Source organism: Lontra canadensis, unplaced genomic scaffold (genome assembly GCF_010015895.1).
Source record: "Lontra canadensis isolate GAN:19392208 unplaced genomic scaffold, GSC_riverotter_1.0 scaffold38, whole genome shotgun sequence".
NCBI lineage: Eukaryota > Metazoa > Chordata > Mammalia > Carnivora > Mustelidae > Lontra > Lontra canadensis.
In genome coordinates this window covers 2,018,977-2,041,978 of record NW_022631032.1, presented here as the reverse complement: position 1 = coordinate 2,041,978, position 23,002 = coordinate 2,018,977, and positions in this window count along the sequence as shown.

The following is a 23,002-nucleotide window of genomic DNA, read 5'->3' as shown; positions in this document are numbered from 1 at the left end:
AAAGACCTTAGAAATCACCTGGTCCAACACTTCCATTTTCCAAGTGAAGAAACCATGACCTCAACTTGCCCACATCTAGAAGGCTTGCCCACGGCTACCCAGTAAGTCAGTGGCAAAACTTAGGGCTAGAACCGTGGCCCTCTGAGCTCTGGTTTGGGGCCATCTCAACTACCCACTGCTGCAGACAAACATCCTCTAGGCTCTTGGCTTTGGTTGATTGTTGTTGTTGTTTTTGTTGTTGTTAAGAGTTTATTTATTTATTTGACAGAGGAAAAAGCAAAATCAGGGAGAGTGGCAGGTGGAGGGAGAGGGAGAAGCAGGCTCCCTGCTGAGCAGAGAGCCCAATGAGACTCAATCCCAAGACTCTGGGATAAAGACCTGAGCTAAAGGCAGCTGTTTAGCTGACTGAGCCACCTGGGCGCCCCAGCTCGGGTTGATTTGAAAAATGAGTTAGGAAAGGGAAAAGGAAGCCAAGGGTTTTCTGCAGACCAAACTGTTGGGTGGCAGAAGCAGAGGGTGGAAGGCGGTGCGACCGAGGTGAGAGACCGCAGTAAATCTCTTGTCCTCTCCTTGAGCTGAGAACATCCAGGACAAAAATGAAACTTACAGGAAAAGGAGCCACGCCTCTCACCCTGAAAGCATGGGAACACCTACTGGAAGGTGGTCTTGTCCTCACACTTTCCATTTTATTTAGGGCACACTTTTTTAGTGAACTTATACAGCTTTCCCAGAGGCTAAAACCCATTGTATGTTATTATGTGCTTATGTTTCTGTTCATTCCCTTCTAACACCTGTCCAGTTTTCATGTTGTACCCTCAATGTGAGGACATACTTCTTGGTGTGTTTTTGCTCTAATATTATTTGAAATACAGGGGTTTTGGTGTCAGAGGGCCTCACGTTTATCATTTTTAATTGTAATACTGTGTCCATTATGTGGCACATCATAATTTGCCTCAGGGTGAATGTCTGTATCATTTCTAGTTCATTAGTATTAATAACATCAACATGGTTATTTTCGTACCACTCGTTCTTTTATCCCGTTGTGTTTATTTGTTCCAGATGTGATCCCCTAGATGGAATGAGTGGATCATGGCCAGGATTCAGCTCCTGCTGTTGCCAGATTACTCTCCAGAAAGATGCAACTGATCTGTAAGGTCTCCAGCTCCATTTAAAGGCACCATTTTCCCCAGCATGGAGCTGTCTGTCACTGAGTTTTGTCATTTGTAGTCACCTTTGCCCTGGCAAACTGGGGAGACTGAGAGAGTGAGGAATACAGGATAGGAGTCCAGGGAGAGGATTTGCAAGATGAAGCCAAGAAGCAGAATTGCGCAGAAGCTAAGACAAATGCTTCGCGTGAGACAGAGTGAACGAGAGGCACTTTTTATGGCCGTTTGTCCTTGGGTGTGTGGTGGGCTGGCCCGGGTTGAAAATTTAGAGTCACGATGGATACCAGTTTAACAAATGTGTAGTGCACCTGAGGCTGGTTTCTAGCTTCACACTTCTCTTCCTTTTTAGCCAGCCTATGGCTCTTTCTGTGGATAGTTTACTATCTGCAATCCTTCTGCCATTATCATGGATTCCTTGTCCTGAGTTTCTTTCCCCTGCTCTCTCAAGCAAAAACCAGAGCCCCTGAATCATAAAGGAGCAGAAATACTTTTCCTCACTAGCTTCTCAGCATCCATAGCTCACAAGAAGGCATACCAGAGCGGCTCCCAAATGCCATTCCTGGAAAAACAGCTCTTCCTGGTTGCAGTTGGTCTGGCCAAGTTGACAAGAACTGAAAGCTGCTTGAAAGCTGAAGGGAGAACGTTTGTGGCCCAAGGAGCTGAAACGGTGGGCCCGAGGGAAGAATCTGATACACACCTACTTGGGCCCTTCTCCGTCTTTGCCCACCTGTTTTCACCCACATGCCACCCTTTTCAGAGCCATTTAGGAGAGCCTAACTTTCAGAGATCCCCTCAGGGACTGCTGGGCCAAATTTAGAGCCCATACCAACAAGTCTGTTGGCCACATGGTCTGCTACATGAAGCCTGCGACATATGAAAAGTTATATTTAATATCCCTGAGAGAAGACCAAATATGGGAAAGCCAATTTGTGGGATGCAATTGCTCCTTTTGTAAAGAGCATCTTGGCCTAAATATTTGGTGAACTCACAGCCCTCTAGAGCTGGGCCGCAGATTCTCTAGTTTTAATAAGACGTGGACAAACAGAGTCTTTAGAGGTAAAGGAACAGTCCAGGATCCTCAAAGCCCCAAATGAGGTCATTGTCCTCCTGCCACATCTGATCAGCATCCAACTGGCACTAGAGCAAACTTTGTAACAACTCTGAGGCAGCCCAGTGTCCTGTCTAGTGGCCTGACCAAGGGCTGGACTGCAATCCTTCTTTCCTCCTGAAAAGCTGTTACTGATGGGGGAAAAGAGAGTGGGGATGGGGAATGGATGATCTAATTTTCCATGGAGTTAGTCAACAAGTTGATCCCCAACATTGAGATGTCTCCTTTTGTGACTATTTTACCTACTTATGTGTCGGATCCTAGGACTTCTGAATGAACTCTTCCTAGACAATTCCACTGAGTCTCTTAAAATACAGCATAGCCTGCTTCCTTCCCTCACTGATTCTGAGAAAGGAAGCCATCCCCAATCTCTTTCCTACCTTCTATCACTCCAGCCAGGCTAACGTTGGATAAAGCCCTCCTATATCCCTCAGAGTAAGGACACTAAAAGTCCTTCAACCACACCTGAATTTGTTCAGGACACCGTGCTAGTCTCTAAAGCAGCCTGTAGAGGTTCTGAATTCTGATCATTACATTTAAAGGAGACTTAAAGGAAAGAGAAGGGCTTTGAGCTCTCAAAATATACTCAGAGCAAAAGAAAGAGGGGTGAATGAAGAGGAGAGATTAAGGCCTTTGCTCTATTCCCCAGGTGCAGAGAAGCAAAGCACTGAGGGCACTGAATTACAGGCTTCTGGGGCTCAGTAGAGCTACACAGGTCAAATGAGGGCCCTGCCCAGGTCAATCCCCAATCAGGATGTGATCTTTGTCCAAAGGGAGCAGATGATGTAGCCCCCCCCCACCGCCCCCACAGTGTAGGATCCAGCATGGGTGCAGGACAGGGACACACACAGAGCAAGTCATGGGGCCAAATGATCAGACTCGCACATTACATCACATAGATCAAGGTCAATGCATGCAGCCAACACCAGCATTTTGTAGAGCCACTCGGGGGGAGAAACACCATTCATACAAATCACTTGAAACTGTCTGTTCTCAAAGACTATGAACTTAGATGTAAGAGCTCTGAGAAAGGGAAGGAACCTGAGCATCATACAGCATCAGAAGATGAGAACATCACGAGAGTAAGGGGGTGGGGAGACACAAACACCCAGAACTGATTTAACAGAATTGGGTCAGTGCTAAGTCAGCTGTCCAGACTAAACCAAACAGCTGATTCTCTGGCCTTATAGTCTTCAGTGGGAAGAAAATGGAAGTTATCAGCATAACCCAGCCCAGGTGAAGCCTTGGCACCACCAGAGAGCAGATTCTACATTTAGAAAGCCTTGGCCCTCTCCTTGAACTTGGTTTTCAAGGTTCTGGTGATGAGTCACCTCATTCTCCCTCATCAGCTTCTGTCTTTAACTCTAGCCTGACGTGTCTGAACCCGTAAGCACCTCCAGAGCTGGAGCGCCCGTCATCTTCACACCACGGATGACTAACCATGGGCTGCTCACAGGCTCCTAATTATCACAAAACAAAAATGTTACATGCCTAAAATCTGAGGTTTGGGGAACAGTGCATTGGAAGAGCAGCAGAAGCAGCTGAGGGACAGGGTAGCAATGAGCTAACCTTTGGACAGGCCTTTGTAATCCTCAGAGGCATGGGCCATGCAACCAAGGACGCAGATAGGGTTTTCTCCTTGGCAAGACTGTACTGTTAATATCATTCATTACTGTCTCTGATTAGGTTCCCAGGCTCATTAAGACCTGCGTGCCTTTGACTGTTTCTCTTGGATCAGATTGGATTCCACTTTGCAGAGAATTGTCAGGACTTTCTAGCGTCCAGCGTGGCCTGATACCATCTCTTGGCTTGACTTCTTCCTGAAGTTTCTCCCCTGTGCCTGTGTGTGCCCTGTTGATGACACGAGTCATCATTCTGGCATGCTGGCTGGCAGGCCCTCTGCTCTCAGCTCAACCCAAACACTTGAACTAAACTTGGGCTCACAATTATGGCAGTAGAGAACAGAGAAAGACACTCAGACAGAGAAGCACAGCTAAGTCAACTTTTAAAAAAGAGAGAGAAGAGGGACTCCTGCCCTCTCTGATATTAAGACATAAAGCAAACGTGATGAAAACAGTAATTGAGAAAACATAACAGAAGAGAAGAGAGAGCTCAGGTATTCCCATATAAGTGTCAGAACTTAATACAGAACGAAGATGGCACCACAAATTGGTGGGGGCAAGGGTAGAGCAGTCAGAAAATGGCAATTGGGAGACTGACTTCCTATGTGGAGAGAAAGAAACCCAAAAAACAAAACTGGATCCCTTCTTAGTATCACACACAAAGAGGGCTCTGGGCAGTTTAAAGACCAGAGTACAAAAAGCTCAAGGAAAACAGTAGAAACAAAGTTAGTAGAATTAAGTGAAGGGAAATATCTTTGTGATTCGGGGAAGCTCTTCTAAAACAAAATTTCAAGAACATAAACCATAATACAAATTCTGTGAACTTGATTACATGAAACTTAAGGCTTTCTACTCAACAAAAGACCCCTTGGATGATGTTAACAGACTGATGACGAAAGAGGAAGAGCGATCTGTAATACTTAAAACCAACATGAGATTGATACAAAGCATATGCAAGGATCACAAACATCTCTGACTGCCATGGAAACAGTGGGGAAAGGATATAAACAAACATCATACAGAAGAAATTGCTCCAAACCATGGACAAGTTGATGTAGGTCAATTTTCCCGGGAAGCAAATTTTGAGATGAAGAGTTGTGAGCAGCAGGTTTATGACATTCATGAAAAATGTAAATTAAAACAACAAAGAGTTATCACTGTCTGCCTTTATATTATCAAAGTGGAGAAAGAAGGGTCACGCCAAGCATTGGCAGAGCACTCACACGCTGTTGGTGGGAAGATAGACATCAGAGAAGTGCATTGGTGAACATTCTGGGGGTGCTGATCTGGCATTATGAGTCCCATTTTCCATGTAGCCTACAAGCAGTTCTACTATGTATACATCCCAAGAAATCCTCAGACAACGCTGGCTTCGGAGACATGTGTACGCCTGTTTGGTGCACGGTTACTTGTGGTAGGATTTGAGGGCCATCTGAGTTTCCAACAGTCTGAAAAATAAAATCTAGTGAATGAACACCAGGCAGTGCTAGACAGGAGGACTGAAGCAAATGATCAGATGTACATAGAGCAAATGGATGCTTAAGGCAGTGGAAAGAACAGGGGTAGAAACAGTGAAAAAAAGGTAGGAAGCAAGGAGATAGAATATATACATAAATTAAACATATTGCAAACAAACACTGTTTGTATGAAACATGCAAACAAAAGGATGAACACAGACACAAAAATCACTGTGTGTGAGAAAGGGAAATGGAATGGCAGGACGAGGAGTAAAACGAATAAGGAAGGGGCACCTGGGTGGCTCAGTTGCTTAAGCATTTGCCTTCAGCTCAGGTCATGATCCCAGGGTTCTGTGATCGAGCCCCACGTTGGGCTCCCTGCTCAGCGGGAGCAGCATGTGCTTTTTCTAAAATAAATCAAATCTTTTTTTTTTTTTTTTAAGGAATAAGGAAGTAAATAAATTCAAGAGAGGGGACTGACAGGGACCAGTGATACAAATACCCCGGACCCACGTAGTCGGAGTCACTCAACTCACGACACCTGCCTTCTAAAACAAGCCCCGGTGACAAACACCAGTTGAACCTTGGGAAGCAAGCCCAAGATCTCTTTGAGATCTCCCCCAAAAGGGCACAGACTGAGTCACTGGAAAATTGCAGAGCCCTACAGCACACAACTCCCTCCTTTTTACCTGTGAATGAAATAACATCCACCTCCGATCTTCCGTGGGAGGAAAAGGTTGGAACCTGGATAAAGGTTCATGCGTCTCTCAGGCAGAATGGCTTTGCTCACAGGTTGCCTTTTCATTTTCTTTGACATGAACTTCCCCACCATCGTTTCCAATCAAAGCCATCAGCTGAGCCGAGATGCGGTAGACATAGCTAACTGCCAATGACCCTCTTTGATCAGAGCTCATATGAAAGACTGAGGAAACACAGTGAACTCAGAGCATTGTCTTAGATCTTGCCCACCTGGGAAAGGGCCCAGAGCGATGAGGTGACATTCATCCCACAGGGAAGTGGGCTTACTTTGATCCACCGGTCTGGCAAGTTCTCTCTGCTAGTGGGGAGTGGGGGATGTGTGAAATCGATCCTGCCCGCCCATCAGTCCCTGAAAACAGGAGATCCTGAGAGAGCTAGAAGAACAATGAGGCTTATCAGTTGGTCTTGGGTCCCATTCCCTGTGGCAGCTGTTCCAAACCTTGACTGCTGTCCCTGAAGTCCCCAACTCTATCCTATAAGCAACTGAGGACTGGTCAGGTTACCTGTCCAAAGTGAGGAACACAGAGATTAAGATCCAGGGATGCAGAGAAGTGCTGATCAGAGATGACGGAGAGAAGGCCAGAATATCAAAGTGCCCAAAAATACTGCTCTAAACCTTCTGACTGGTAGCAGGCCCTGACTCCCAGGTTAACCCTCACTTGCCCAGATGATACCTTCTTCAGTTATCACTATAGGAAAGGTCTCCTTGAGACACCAGCATTGTATTCCACAAACAAGTCTCTGCAGTGAATAGAATCCCCAGAGAAAACAAGACTCTCAGGATATATGGTAAGGGAGTTTACATAGGTTCCATTTTTATTGTGCTTCCTTCTGGGTCCAGAGAGTAAACTTCTGTGCCTTCCTTAAGACTTTTAGTCCTGGGAAGTTCATGGTAAGTTGTATCTTGCTGGGTAAAGACTTTCTAAGGACAGAAATTGGCTGGTGACAGCATAAAATGCCTTCACAGTAGGCATTCTACAAATGTTACCTCCCTTCCCCACCACCTAATCCCTCCTTCCTTGTTGGTGTAGTGGAGGAGTCATGCTGGAACCCAGAAGATCTGGTCTTTGTTCTTGGATCCAACACCTTGGAAGGGGCTCCAAGGAAGGGGCTCTCCCTTCCCCCAGCCCTCTGCTTCCCTGACTCTAGTTTCTCATGTTTAGAATCGGAGCTAGTAAAATCTGTGTTGGTTGTGGCCAGGTTAGCCTCCATCCCCTTTTCTCCAGCCTCTAGGGAATACAAAATATTAGTAGATTTTATTTTTTTAATAGAAAACGATAAAGAAGAAGTATAAAATCAGCTGAATCCTACAATGACAGTTGTCATTTAAAAGACAGTACATTAGAAAGCTGAAGTGACATAAAAACATACAAGATGAACATTGAAAGTCACTTTCTTCCATTCCCACCATCCACAGTAAATAATTACTCCCCCAAAGTAAGTAACTGCTATTAACAGTTTCTTATAATTCCATCCAGAAAAAATATGCATAATACTTACATATATTCTCTCTTAAAAATAGGCCAAAGTGATCATACCACCTATGGTATTCTCTAATTTGCTCTTTTTTCAATTTACATTTTCCATGTATATATTAATCTACTTTATTCTTTTTCTCAGCTAAATAATATTTTATCAAATGGACTTACCAATCAGTCCAGGAGGATTGTGAATTTCTCTTCTTTTGAGAACACTGGTTCCTCCTCTTGCTGTTTGAGTTCTTCCCAAGAGTCAGAGTTGGTCAGGAGCTGAGATTTACATTCCAGGGGAGACTGAGAAGTCCCTACATAGCCAAATGTTTAGGGTAGAGTCACTGCGAAACTGCCACGGTGACAGTGTTGGCTCATCTATCCTGGAGAATATGACCAATTTGCCTCTTATGTTAATGGCTAAAAATTTCGGACCAACATCAGTGTTTTCAAATGATGAAATTTCAGATTTGGAAAGGACCTAAAGGTCCTCTGGCTTCAGTTCCTTGAACCCACGGTAGGAATCTCTTCCACAAGCTTCTGTGGTATAAGTTATTGACTATCACCATCTCATAATATAGAATAGTTTCTACTGACAGAAAGTTCTTCCTAAATTTTCCAAACCAGCTCCCATGTAATGTATCTGCCAGACTTTAGGACAAGACAAAACAAGACACAGTTCCCGACCTTAAGGACCTCTCAGATTAGCTGGTGATGTGTGTGTCCGACATTGTGTGGAGGCTGCTGGGGATGCTGGGAAATCATGGTGGCTTCCTGAAGATGAGACGCCTGAACTGAGTTCTGGGGAAAACTGTCCAGGTGAGGGGATGGAGGGATGCCTCTCTAGGCAGAGCAACAACACAGGTGGAAGTGTGGGGATGTGAAGACACAGCAGCTTGGGAGGACAGTGTCTGGGAGAGGGAGGGAGCAATAGAGATGTAGGCAGGGCCACATCAGGAAAGGCCTCAAATGGCCCTGCTGAGGAATTTGGGTTTTACTCTGAGGACATAAGGGAGCCACTGAAAGAATTCTAAAATCCCACAATGACAAGATTTGTGTTGTAGAGAATTTTTCTTATAGCAGTGTAGAAAGGAGCTTGGAGGAACAAGAATGCTGTAAGATAAACCAGTTAGGAGACTATTTGGAACATACTTGGAAAGTAAATATACAGGAGAATAGACATAAAGGACATTAAAAAGTAGCAGCCAGAATTTAGTGAGCAGATGGCTACACTGAGCCTTGGGTGACTGGGTGGGTGGAGCCCTCATCTGAGGGAGAGAACAGGCTTGGGGTGAAGACGATGAATTCCACCTGGGGCATGGGAAGGTTGACCATCCAGGCTGATCCACGAGGAAGATGAACATGTGGATTGAGAGCTCAAGGAAGGGAGCTGGCCACACAGGGCCAGGTGCCTCTAGAGGACAGGGTCGGGGGATAAAACAGTGGGAGTAGGTGAATCACCCAAGGAGAAGGTGTGGGATGGGAAGAGAAAGGGGCCATCTGCAAGCCCCAGTCATCCTTTGTGAAGATTTCCCAAACATTTTAAAGAATCCTGGGTGCCTCAGAATTATTGCCAATTAAAAGCAGCCTGTTCCAAAGCACTACGACAAGTCAAGAGAAGAGCAATGAGAGAGAAATAGCAGAACAGAGAGAGGGTAGCTGGATTTTTCAGGACAGGGACAAAGGCACCTGAAGGAGACTTCATGAGAGGAGAGAGGGACACTTCCAGAGGAGGCCTGCTTAGGGATTTTTGCTTCTTTGAACCTATGCTCAGGCCTGGACCCCATCCCACCCCTGAGTCCAACTTGAGTCTCCCTGCAAGCCAAATGCAGGTGTAAAGCTGTCTTCTGGCTGTGAGGACTAAAACCCTGTATTTTAAAATCTGAATTATTCAGATGTTATATTTCAGAGGTGATTTCCAACCTGAGGAGCGCCTCTGGAGAACAGCCACTGACGATTTGTGTGAACTCGGCTTAGCCCACGATGTCTCCTGCTATCAGTCAAGGGCTAACAGAAGATAAAATAACAGAATTGTTCTTGCACAGTGTCCTGAGGAGAGCCTGGAGGAGAGGAAGTCTAGGCTGTCATAATAAGGAGAGAAGCAACTTGCCCTAAGGAGGGAGCAGAGGGTTCCCTGGGCTCTCCAAGTGCTGATATCAAGAATTCCTGGGTCCTTTCTTCACAGAAGGGAGGGCAGGTTAAGCTGCAGAGGGGGGATTATTCCAAGTATCCCCTTTTAGAGTAATATGTAAGAGCTTCCCTGAGAAAAGTGACAACAGTCTTCCAGCCCTGACCTGGAATCAGCACATACATCATGGAGGTCGACGGGGTTGGTCAAGGCGTGTGCCTCAAGACCATGAGCCGATGGCTACATGGCAGTATGTGTGTATGTGTGTGTGTGTGTGTGTGTGTGTGTGTGTGAAGTGCGGATGGTTTGGTGAAAACTCATCTCATGAATGGAGGAAGCCCTAAAACCCACTCTAGAGAGAGGGGGGCAGCACAGTCCAGTGCCTGTTCCTGGGACTGGGAAGGATCAAGACCTGAGTTGTGAGTCCCTGGCTCTGTCCCTATGTGACCCTGGAGAAGACAATTCTCTCAGCCTCCATTTCTGTAACACTAAAAGGCTGACCCTAGTCCCCTACTTATGGGGTTCTTGGGAAGATCAGATGAAATTAAGATATGACCAGTATAAATTAGGGTATTGCTTTGGTTACTATGGCAGAGATCAAAATAACAATGGCCTAGACAACATAGATAATTATTTCTCTCTCTTATAAAACTCTAAGCTGACATGGCAGCCCTGGTCAGAGAAGTTGTCAGAGACCCAGGCCCCTCTGTCTTATTGCCGAGGGCCTTCCCTTCCTCTGCAGGCTCCAAGAAGTCGCCTCACCACTCCCTCATTGCTGCTAGGAGAAAAGGGCAAAGGGGCAATGGGAGGGCAAGCCCCTTCCCCATCATTCCGAATTTTCTACTTCGCTTCCTCTATTTTCCCATTGTCCAGAATGAGGTCACAAAGTCACAGCCAGCTGTAGGGAAGGGTGGGAAATGGAATCATTTTTCTGAAAAGCCACGTACTCAGCTGAAAATTCTGTGATTATGAAATAAGAGGGGATGGATATTGAGGGACAATTCACAGTGCTTGCCAACCCTCCTTTGCTTATCTAATGACTTTTTAAAAGAAGTTTATATTTATTTATTTGAAAGAGAGAGAACATGAGGGGGGAGGGGCAAAGGGAGAGGAAGAAGCAGACACCCAGCTAAGCGGGGAGCCTGACCACAACAATGATACAGGGCTTGATCCCAGGACCCCAAGATCATGACCTGAGCCCAAGGCAGATGCTTAACTGACTGAGCCACCCAGGTGCTCCTATCTGATGACTTTTCATCCCTAGGTCCCAGATTTAATGTCACTTCCCTGGGGGAGACCTTCCTTGGCCCTTCCCTATCTCCTTCACACTTGTTGTACCTGTGATTTTCAGTTTACTGTCCATTTTCCTGACAGGAATGTAAATTCCATGAGTGTGGGGCTGTGTCTGGCTTCCTCCCTGTGGTCTCCCGGGGCCAACCCAGAGCTAGGTACAGAGGAGAGAGGCCATACAACCATGTTGACTGACCAGCACTGTCCCCAGAGGGTCCCAAGTATTCCTCAGGGTGGAGCCTCATAGCTTTGAGGCCAGCAGCCAGTACTCTCCAACTCAGGATTTGCTTGGACGAGAACAGATACCTCCTGCTTTTTCCCCGGCAGTGTGGGTTGGCTGCCTGCTGAGGACATTGGAACTTCATGTCACCCTCTTCTCTTTGTGCCTGTCCTCCATTAGAGTCCTTGAGGGGGCAACTGTGGTTTCATAATACTCCCTTGCTCGGCAGTGCTATCATTCAGGATTTGGGAATGAACCGAGAAAGTCGACGGGGGGAGCGCACTGTCCACGGTTCAGTGACCAGAACTGAGGACACAAGGAGAGACTGGGTTTTCCACTCTCAGCCTCTGGAATTAAACTCCCAGCTCTGATCCTGCCCAGTGGGGAAGAGGGAAGGAATCTCAGTGGAGGAAGTCCCCAGGCAGTTAGCCTGCACTTGTTGGGGGGGGTGGGGTGGCCAACCGTCTCCCCTGAGTGTGAGGCCCTGAGGAGCTGCTTGGGGCTCCCCTTAAGTGACCTCCAGCTCACACTTGATTTGATACAAGCCTTACCATTTTCTCAGAAGTTTCCTCCGGAACTCATTTTCTTTGTTGCCCGAATGCCTTTAGGGAATCCTGTCAAATAGGACTCTGGTTCCTGTGTGAAGTAGAGGGCTGTGCCCTAGGGTTGACCTCCAACCCATCAGACATGGTTTTCTAGTCACTCATCGTGGTTTGCTTGGATCGGAGCAGGAGGACACCGGGCTTGGGCTCTGAGTAGCCAGCCCTTTTTGGCTGTCTCCCGAGCTGCTGAAGGGGCAAGTCACCCAAGACCGGGCCCCAGGGTTTGCCTGGTGTTCAGGTTACACTGATATACAAAATGAGCTTATTCAAGAGTGAAGTTTAAATTTCCATGCTGGTATTTTTCCAGAGAGTCCGGGAGGGAGCAGCTATATCCTACCAGATGCCCCTGTAGACTCTGTCCCCCATGCCTGGCATCAAGGGAATTCCTGCCCCCACCCCCCAGCTGTGGCCACTGGGCAGACCTGGGAACAAACACAACTCTAGCTTCATTCCGAAGTGGGGTTTTTCCCCCATAAAATGGCAGTGCTCCTTTAAGTCAGTGCAGAGGTCCTCTCTTGGACTATCCGTAGGTTAAATGAAACAACTGACCAGACTTTTCTCACTGGGGGTTCTGGGCTGGAAATTCCTCCCACTAGCTTCAGCTTATGTCCAGGAACAAAGAGCAGTTAGGAAGGGATTAACTTTTCCCTCTGTTGGTTTCTCTCTTCTCTCTCAGAATAATTCCATTTCCAACTCAGGGATTTAGTTTCCTCTTGGAGCCTTCCTTCTTTCTTGACTACCCATTTACGGTTACAGAAAGTTTCCTGGCCACTGTGGTCTTCCCTGGGCCCAGCGTGAGGAGTGAGTGTCTCTCTGGGTGGTTTTCTCAGCATGGCTTTTTCCTACCTTGGACTCCTGGCTTTATTCATTTCTTTCCAGCACGAACCCAGGACTAGCCTTCCATCTATTCCAAATAACATCCTATGAATAACGCTATTTCCCCAAGTAGGCTTCTCTTCTGGGTAATGAATATGTTGATCAAATCATAAGTAGATTCTGGTTCTCATTAAAATTTGACAGCCAAAGGTAGAAAGAACATTGATTTGGGAGCTAGGATTTCTGGGTTCTCATCCTCTCTGGCCTTAGGTGTGACCTTGAGAAAGTCACTGGTCTTGGGTGAGACGCACAGTCCCCTCTGTAACATAAGGGGTTCCTTCTACTGCTAACATTCTGGTGTCTATTGTAAATAGTCTCGCAACCCCCGTGACATTTGATCATCGTGAAGACACACAGATGTAGACTTGACCTAGGGACCAAGGTGATCACAATAACGAACAGGATACCAAAACACCTGACTTCAGTGGCCAGTTATCCCCGCCTAGATCTTGCTCTGTCTGTGCCCTTTATAGAAAAGGGTCCAACAGATTAATGGGAGCCAAATGATAACTGGGACCAGACTCAGAATGGACACAGAAGCAGACCAGAGGCCTAATCTCCCAGGATCTATGCCCAGTCCATTTGTATTCCCAAAGGGTCACAACGTATCTCTTTAGTCCCAGGCTAAATACAGGTCTGAACTAGAATCAACCAATGCCTGGGCCGGAAGTTGGGGTGGGTTCAGGGCTCAAGACAGACCACTCTATCCCTGTTCAGTTCTTCTCTTTGAGGTCCCTGCAGACAGAAAATATCACCCCCACAGCCCCCGGGACAGTTACGCAGCACGCTCACCCTTCCCTGAGCACCAGCAGGGCTGAGAAGGCAGGTGTGGCTGTGCTAGGAACAAAGGATGTTTGCACTCAGCAACGCTATCACCCAGGCAGACATGTGTCGGTGACTTCAGCTTTCCAAAAACCTGGAAAAAAAAAATCTGCACTCCAAACAAATGTGAAATATGTGCAAGTTTTCAAAAGGAGCCGGGTCTGTTTTCTATAGGAGAGGGGGAGAAAAAAAAAAAAAAGGAGCTGTAAATGTGGTAATTAGAAGCAGACATTTCTTCCATTCTTTTAAAGCCATGGGGGTGTTGTAAGGTTTGCAGATCGGACCTCTCTGTGAGAAGGACCATTTGGGGACACACAAATTTGGCAACCAAATCCAGGAAAGCAGGCTCTGCCTCAGCAGGGAAGCTACAGGTCTGCAGCAGCCAGGATGCCTTTTCCAGAGTGTGGTGGTGTCCAGTACACAGAATAGCCGGCAGGATTGGCCCAGGGTGTGTGTGTGTGTGTGTGTGTGTACGCTGGCGGGTGCAGTGGTTAGGAAAACATCCTTGAAACAGATGCTTTAGGTTGTCATTGAATTCTCCAGAAGATGCCATAGTCATCTGCAGTCCCAGTGTCAACGGGAAGAAGCTGTGTCCCGAGTCTCATCTCAGTCGTCCCCACCCCCCAGTATGGCACAGACACGGGGCTTTCGTCCAGGCTCCTCAATGGAGAGAATAAAGAGTGAATCATGACTACCTCCCACATTCATATGGCCCTGGCTGTACTGGAAACATGCCAAATAGGAAGTTGGGCGCTAAAACTTAGTTGGCCAAATTTGTTTATGTCGTTGTTTTATGACCTCCAATGATGTAGGTAGCCTAATCAAGATAGCATTGAAGCCCCTATCTCTACCTTTCAATAGACAGCTCTGCCTTCCTCTTGGCTTTATTTGACTGAAAGCATGACTACGTTAAGTTTCATACAAATATTAAATTAGCTATTCGTTATGCAAACAAAATCTATAATCATTAATTTTGCTCATGTTTAAAGCAGTGTTTCACAACCATGGCTCGATGTTGGCATAACCAGGCAAGCTTTATAAAAATTCCCATGCCTGAGGCCCACCCTCAGAAAATCTATTTTAATTGATTTGGAGTGGGGCCTGGGCATTGATTTTTTTTTTTTTTAAAGCTCCCCAGATGATTCTAATTGCAGCCAGGATTGAGAACCATTGTTCTGAATGATGCCTGAGAAATGTGCTAATTTAGTGTGTGCGGTGGGGGTGGGGGCTTGGGAAGGGGAAACAGTCAAATGAGATCTTAGTTTGAATCGGCTGGCTTGTTTGGTCAGTGTGCAGCCCAGTATCAGGATAGGAACAAAGCCAAGATTATAGTGCAGTTATGCAAGATTTGGAGGGTAAGCCTTTTCTCCGAAACCTGACTCGTTACTGTCTGTGTATTTCATCTAAAGTAGTAGTTTGGAGATATCTGAAGGGAACCTCATGTGTTGGGAATACAGTTGGAGTCCATTAATAGTCAATGATCAGTCCGTGATCCTGTCCGTGGACAGGACCCAATAAAAAAGAATTCTCACATTTAAAATAATCTGCACTGAAAATGTTTCTGGTCATACCAGCTCATCATAAGCCAAATGGCACAGATTTATATTGCCTTGAATTTCGAGACATTACTCTAGTGATTTACGATGACAAGATACCATGTCTTGCCCCTGAGATAAATTCCTTGTTCAGAGTGTCTGGAGGTGGCGTGGGGAAGGCGGTTCACGTGGCAGAGGAGAGGTGAGCCAAGGACAATGACTGAGCTGGTGAATTTGAGCTTGTTAGGGGCCTGAGACTGATCACCTCTCCGCAGATGTTCAGGAGCTGCAAAGGGTTGGAGCCTTTGTTTTCCCTTCCCTGGGAGAGTCAGGTCCATTAGCTCGCTGGCTGTCTTGGGCTTAATTTGTTTTTTTCCCAACACTACGGAGGGGAGGGTGCATTCCAAAAGTTAGAGGACAGCTAAGAGAGATCCGTCCTCTTTACAGGATGTCATTAAGCATATAGTGCCTGGGGAGGGGAGGAGGCCATTAACAGACTAGAACCAAGAGAGAGCTCAGCTCATAGAAAAGAAGGCAGCTGAGAGCAGTGGGCCTGGTACAGGGACAGTTGCCAGGCAGAAACCCAAGCTTGGGAATCAAAGCCCCTGTCTAATCGTGTGTTTAAAGAGTTACCATCTTTTGTACGTCTGAGGGGAAAAAGTTAGGAACTGCTCTCAGGAAGGGGATGCATTCAACTCCCAGAGGACCAACATCTCCAAACCTTTAGTATCTCGGGCCATTTCTCTGGGGCTGATTCCAGGACAGGCTGTCTGGCTGCTCCTCTCCGCCACGGAGCCCAGGCCTCAGTGTAAGGGTCCAGGCTCAAGGGACCTGATCCCCCTTGTGCAGGGGCTAGAACAGCTTTGGCCGAGGCTTTGAGGCTGTGAGTAAGCCAAAAGCATCGCATCAGCGGTGTAAACCGAACACCAGAAAGATAAGGTGAGAAAGGGGCCGCATAACTACAGACCGAGGCAGAACTTTATGAGACGGAGCCTGGGGAGGTCCTGTTTCAGATGGCCTTTGCCTGATGGCTGTGGATCAAATACAAACATCTACCCACATTGCAGACTGAATTCAACTCCTTTACCAAATAAGCAAAGTATCAGTTCCTATCATGTACAAGTAGATCTCTATCTGCCAGTCTAAGATGGTTCTCCTTCTGCAATCTTAGACCTGCTCCGGACAGGGCAAACCACCTCCCCTCTGGGCTTCCCAGGCAGTGCCTTCCGTGAATGTAACAGAGCTTGTTGCCTTGGACTGTGGTTGGCAGGAAAAGCAAATCTCCCAGGCCACAATGGACCAGTGTCTTACTTACCCTGCATCGTCAGCAGCTCGAGGCTCTTGGCAAAGGTCTATTAAATGAATCTGCGTGTCCATGCATTCCATCTCCCATCTCTAATAAACACCGAAAGCCAAAGGACAGGAATGGAGGAATCAGGAAACCAAGAAAGAGGTATTCGGTGATAATGAAGTAAAAATATAGTCCTGAAACATATTAAACCATTCACAGAAAGTTAAATTCCCTCTCTGTCTGCGTCTCTCTCTCTCTCCCCATGACAGCTCACTCCCCACGTCTGCAAAGGAGGAAGCTCAGTGGACAGGCCTTGGCGGTTTCCCCTCCTATGAAATAAGATTACACTAAATGGCCTTTCAAGGTCCTTACACCTCTGACATCTTGTAATTTTATACATCTAACCTCCTAATCCCAAGGGACTGGGGAAGAGGGAGTACCTGCGGTCGGAGGGCCCAGGGACACAAGCCAGAATGCACTGGGCCTGCATTCACCCCTCAGCCCTCAGCCCTGGAGGACCCAAGTGAGGTTCAGCTTAAAAACACCCGGTGTTGCAAATGCCAGACCACAGCTGCACAAAATAGGAAAAATCTTGTTAGGAAATGACCACAGCCCCCTGGAGCTGTGGAAAACATTGCCTCAGACGAAAAAGGAATTTTCCAGTGGGGGAAAAAAAAATCATCAGTATTGTGTCTGCTAACACTGTCTGCCCAGGCACTTCTCACCCGATGTCCTGCCTCTTCAGGACTTCGGCTCCCGCTCCGGGGCAGGGCTTCTGCACCTGCCCAGGCTCCTAATGGTAACTAACTGCAGACTCTCACCTCTTCCGGCCCCAGCTGTGCCAGGATGCGCACTTGGAAGTCGCTTTCAAATTCACCTTTGGGCCGCTTAAATGCTTCCTCTAGAGGCAATAACAAAATGCTTTCATTGGAACGGGTCTCAGAAATCATCTCATGATCCTTTCTGAATCCCCAGTCTGTGGAGAAACAGACATGTCCCAGGCCAGGAAGGGCCTTACTTGAGGTCACATGCAGAGAGAGGTGGGGGAGGGGGAAGGAATCCTGGCGCCTGTTCCCAGGGTTCTTTCTATTTTCACAGTGCCTCCAGACCTGGGGCCAAATTCTCTGCTACCTTCTGTTTCCAAACCAGCCAGACTGCCGACCAGCCAACCGCCCTGCCCATGCTCCCTATGAGCTTAGGACAATGCGCTCTGCTGCAAATAATGACTTTTTTTCTTTCTTTCTTTGGTTTTTTATTTATTTATTTATTTATTTTTATTTAATTTTTTTACTGTCCCAAAGTGCAACAGCAAACACTCACCTTTTGGCACAGAACAGAGTTGGCCTGCATCTTTTAATTTTTCCTTCCATCTCTGGAGCTGAAACTTAGTGTTCCACCTCTTCCTTGAAAGGCATCGAGGGTTAGCTAGGAAGAGTTGCATGTTTTCAAGTGGGCACAGTGTCTTTGGTGTGGGTGGTGCTCAGACTGTGCCGGGAGCACGCATGCGGAGAGACAGCTGATGGCCCAGCTGGCGCAGGTGCTCACCCCCTCATAGGCCTGTCTGACCCCCACTACACCTCCCCTTCTTGATGTTCCAAAGCTGGACCAAGGTGACCAATAGAAAATATGTCACTAATAACTTTAAAAATACTTATATGCCTGAAATGATATTTTAAACTTATTGGCTTAATTAAAATGTATTATTAAAATGAATTTCACCTGTTTCTCTTTTCCTATATTTACTCAAGACCTTAACACTACATATGTGACTCACATTACATTTCTATTGGCTAGCCCTGATGGAGAGAAACCACCGCCAACATTTGGATGTATTTTCCCCGTTGTGTACATGCCTGTATTTGAGGAGCTCTGGCTCCTGGTTACAAACCTCTGTGTGATTTTTTTTTATTTTTTCTCCCAGCCTGACCCTGGGCAATTAGAGAGGCTTTAGCTGGCAGGACCCACTAGGAGCATGGCCCTCCCCACTCCAGCTTTGGCAGGCCGCCCGCACGCCACTGTCTCTGGAGGGAGCAGCAGGCTGGGGCTCTGTCCCCCTGGCCAGCATGCCCTTCACATATTCATATTCCTAGGTTCTCTGTCTAAGACCTTGAGCAGACATCTTTTTCTTGGGCCTCTGCAGAGATTTCCTTCCAGAGGGAGGAGGGAGAGACTTGAAGACACTCCGCCCACGGTGACTCAGGGCCCAGAGCTTTTCCACTCCTAGACCTCCCCCTACTCCAGGGGCCATGAACCTGACCGAGTCTCTTACTGGGGGGCTCCCTCAGCCATGAGAAAAGCCCACATCTGCGCTGATCACCCCGACCCTTTCCCTGTGTATCCCTTCCGGGGAGGACAGGCACTGTCTTTTCCAGTTTTTGCCTCTAGCTTATCCTATCACGAAGTGATTAAAACCTTCACAGTTAATTTCATTTGGGCTCATTGTTGCTTTAACCGGCTTTTCCCACTCTGTGTGTGTGTGTACGAATGTGTGTGCACTAACACACCTGTCTTCTCATCTCAGTCCCTCCCAGAACATGCCTCATTCGTTATTACCCGGGGTGGGAACCCCCACCCGTGTCTCACCTCTCTCGGCTCCGCTGAGCTCCTGACAATACTTTTGAAAACAAAACGGAAATCTCACTGACATGCACTTTTCCATCTGTATCAGTCAGGGTCCCAACAGGAGACAAACAGCAATGTCCCTTTGGGTAAATCAAGAAGGTTTTATTTATATTTATAAAGGGGCTAACTACCTAGCCGGTGGAAGGTTGGAGTGTGGGAGAACTACATAGGCGGTTCAGAAACCCAGGGCTCGCAGCCCCAGACTGTCACTGCCCCTGCGTCCCTCGGGCACAGGGGAAGGATGGGGCTCAGCACCAGGAAAGAGAGAGTGTGCAGAGCTGGGATGCACTAAAAGGAAGGGAAGAGCCGGACTGAGGCCATGTGACGGGGATGGAGACCGGAGAACACCCGACAGCTCTCTCCTCTCCCTCTAATGGCTGAGGTTCCTCATTGGCTGAAACCAGTGGGCAGCCAGAGGGTGAGGGCCTGCCATGGTGTCCTCTCTCAGGGCAGACAGGGGGGGTGGGGAAGGGGAGGGAAGGGAGAGTGAATCTGGAGGGGCAGCCAGCTCTCCTGTGTCACGTAACTTCATCCTAAATTAGCCTAATAAGCTGATTCCTTCCTAACATAAACAGCGTCCGTCATGGCCCCCTCCAGTGACTGAGTGGACGCCACTACCGGGCACCCCACTCCAATCCCTCAGTTCAATCTGGGTTTCGAGCCTAGGGTAAATCCAGAGGGTTTGTTGTTCTGTGCCTGTGTGTGTGTGTGTGTGTGTGTGTGTGTGTGTGCGCGTGCGCACACACGCGCGCACAAACAGGCCTGTGTTATCTGAGTCCCTCCCAGGACATGCTTCCTTCAGTCTTAGCCTTGGGTAGGAGCCCCTGGTGCCCCCATGCCTCTGGCCTTGCAGAGGTTGACCCACAGTGCAGCTGCTGGCCCGGTTCCTTCGAACCCTGCCCTGGTTCCTGCCTCCCAGCCCCAGCCTCTTCTCTCTTGGCCACGCCCCCCAGCCACCCCATTCCACTCCAGTCCTGTTTCTCTTTGCTGGCCAACTCCAAGTGCCTGCTGCCCTTCTAGCTATCAGCAGGCCAGTGAGAGGGGCTTCTGGGCAGGGCAGGGGGCTCTAACTAGGATAAGATCTTCAGATCTAAGTGAATCCCCCTGGCACAGCATGGAGGCCTCCCCACTCTGACTGAATCTTCAATTGTCCCAAGTTTGCTGGGAAATTAGATGCAGAAACTGCCCAGGCTAAACAATCCTGGAGCGGAGGGCTTGCACGTGAGGAGACAGAATTGACCCTCCTCTTTTCAAGTTTGTTTATTTATTTATTTATTTATTTGAGAGAGAGAGAGAGTGACCAAGTGTGGGGGTGGGGGGAAGAGGGGTGGGTTGGGGAGAGGCAGAAGGAAAGAATCTCAAGCAGATTACCCACTGACTGCGGAGACCGATTCAGAGCTCGATCTCAAGACCTTGAGATCATGACCTGAGCCGAAATCAAGAGTCAGACATCCAACCAAATGAGCCACCCTCGTGCCCCAGCATCGTTCTCTTCTGCCATCCGTGCGTGAAGCCAAGGGACGCTGACCTGAGCCTGGAAGAACTGCCAGTCAGCTGGGGGAGCTGTGCTCTGGCTGAGGGACAGAGAGTCTTGTTTGAAAAAGAAGAAGGAGCCCAAGGGAGGACTGTAGAAATCATGGAGAGAAGGTAATGCCACAGCAGGGATGTGGCAAGCAGAAGAGAGTCATTTTGTAGAACAGGAAACAATCTGCTGCAGGGATTATTATACGCGCCCAGGGGAAGAAAAGACTAATTTGCAGGAGAGGACAATTCAAATGGAAACTGATGAGTATGCCGTCTGAAGGAGCGTTCATTCTGTGTTCATCCGGGCCTGGAGAGGGCAGGGGGACCCATACCCTACGAGGGGTGAGCCCCAGGGGAATGGGAGCCTTTCTGGCCGGGAGGAAGGCAACTGAGCAACAATGATGTCCTTTCAGCACCATGCCTGGCACTCTTACGCTGAACCGGCCATCGACGTCTGCCACAGTCACCCATATCCATATCGGCAACATCATTCACTTGCCCCACAAATGTTTAGTGGATCCCCTTGCTCTGGGCTGAGTGTAGCACGAGGCAGTGAGAGAGAAACAGGTCAGGGCTCTCACGCCCCAGGACCAAAGAACATGGCGGGAGAACACACCAATGAAGGGTCCAGTGACACAGGGGGCCATGACAGGGATGCGCTAGGTCTGATGGCATGGGGTTTGGAAGGGAGTTGAGGAGGACTTCACCTGGAAGTGGAGGGCTGAGGAAAAGGAGCAGGGATGGAGAGAAGGAGGCGGAGAAGGAGGAAAAGCTGATCAGGCAGGTGCTCAGCAAGTATTTTCTGACCCTATTGTAATAAAAATGGAACCCATAAATCATAAAGCTGATGAATCTGTGTTGCAAATCCTGTCACCATAGAGTTTTTCTCTTGGCTTTACCAGGTAACGGGGGATTGGCATGTTTGGTTTCCTATAGATAAGAATGATGATCAGGGGGTTCCCTTTGGGTTTCCACCTCCTCCCGGGGCTGGTGCTTAGACAGCTGACCTGAGGAATCACTAAGGGTAGAAAGCTGTGAAGAGATCCCCAGGCCAGGATCCAAGTTTCCAAGCCATAATGACTCAGAACCTGCCAGTGGTGAGAGACTTCCCTGGTGAGAACCTGACAAGCTGGTCCATTTGGGCCACAAGACATGAGGAATCATTCAGATGAGAGGCCTTTGCTTCTGTCTCCTTGGTTCAGCTCCTCCCTCTGGTTTAGACTCCGCTTTGCCTCCTGCACTTGGCAAGTCTGCCCACACCACCCAAATCCGTGCGCTTCCCATCCCATTCCATCCTAAGGTAAGTCACTTCCCAGATAACTTAGCAAAATGCCGTCTGCCATGGCAGACCAAATAGGGCTCCAGGTCTTACTAATACTGAGCCCAGAGGAGTCTGGGCATGACAGAAATAATACCCTCTAAAAAGCAGGTCCCTTTCCCAGCTTGCCCTACCCTCCTCTTCTAGGCAGGACTGGGCCCTCTGGCCTCTTCATTGGGTATCACTAAGAACTCATTCTGCAATCTGCTTTCCCAGTCACAGGCTTAAGATAACCAGTAACCTCCAGCAGAAAGAACGCAAAACTACGAGATGCACCTAGATGTCATCACCACAAGACCGACTGGGAATGTGTCCCGTTTCCAAGCATTGGAAACTTGGAAAAACCGTTTCCAAGTTTCCCACACTGTGCGCACCCAAGACGCGAGCTGACAGCCTGTGGTGGCTTTGGCAGGACTGAGGACACAGAAGGAGGCTCTGTAAAGAGCCAAAGCAGCAGCAAGAATGTGAGAAGTCAGATGAACTCACCCAGAGGCTTATCTCTGCATCACCAAATAATCGTCTATGTCTTATTCGCCTCTGCATTCTCTGGGTAGGTCCTGGCACATGCAAGACCTAAGCATTCATTTGTTGGATGAACAAATGAGTATGTGAATACTTAGACTGGCCTCCAGCTGCCTGAGGTTTCTGAGGTCATAAAGTGCCAGGCACCGAATATTTAAATACATGTGTAAGTATATAGAAATCACAAATGGCCTTGTCATGGGCACCATAGGAAACTATGCTCTATTGGTCAGAGGCAAGAAAAAAAAAATCTTTCGTCCTTCTTGATAACCATGAGATGAATGTGTGTGTAGCTAAGGATGGGGAAGAAAACAAAATTATTTTAAAAGTGGAAAATTTTAAGTTTTCATTCTTTTTCTTTATGAGGATTCCCCTAACGAGGACTCCGCTAATCAGGTCCCTCGAAGAGGACCCCATCCCTTGCAGTTCTTATCACCAATCAATCAGTCTGAGTTTGTAGGGACACTCCTGTTCTCAAGAGGTTGGCGTCTGCTTGTCCAGCTCTGCAGATGTCAGGGCCTTGTGTAGGAATGACAACGGCGTTTAATTCCCTGGCTCTCTCACCACAAGGAAGAGCATCCTAATTGTCCCCCAGACGCTTGCTGTCCCCTCTCAGGGATGATGACACGTGTCAGCTCATTCCATAATGAGGGTTAGAGCCACTGCAGAAA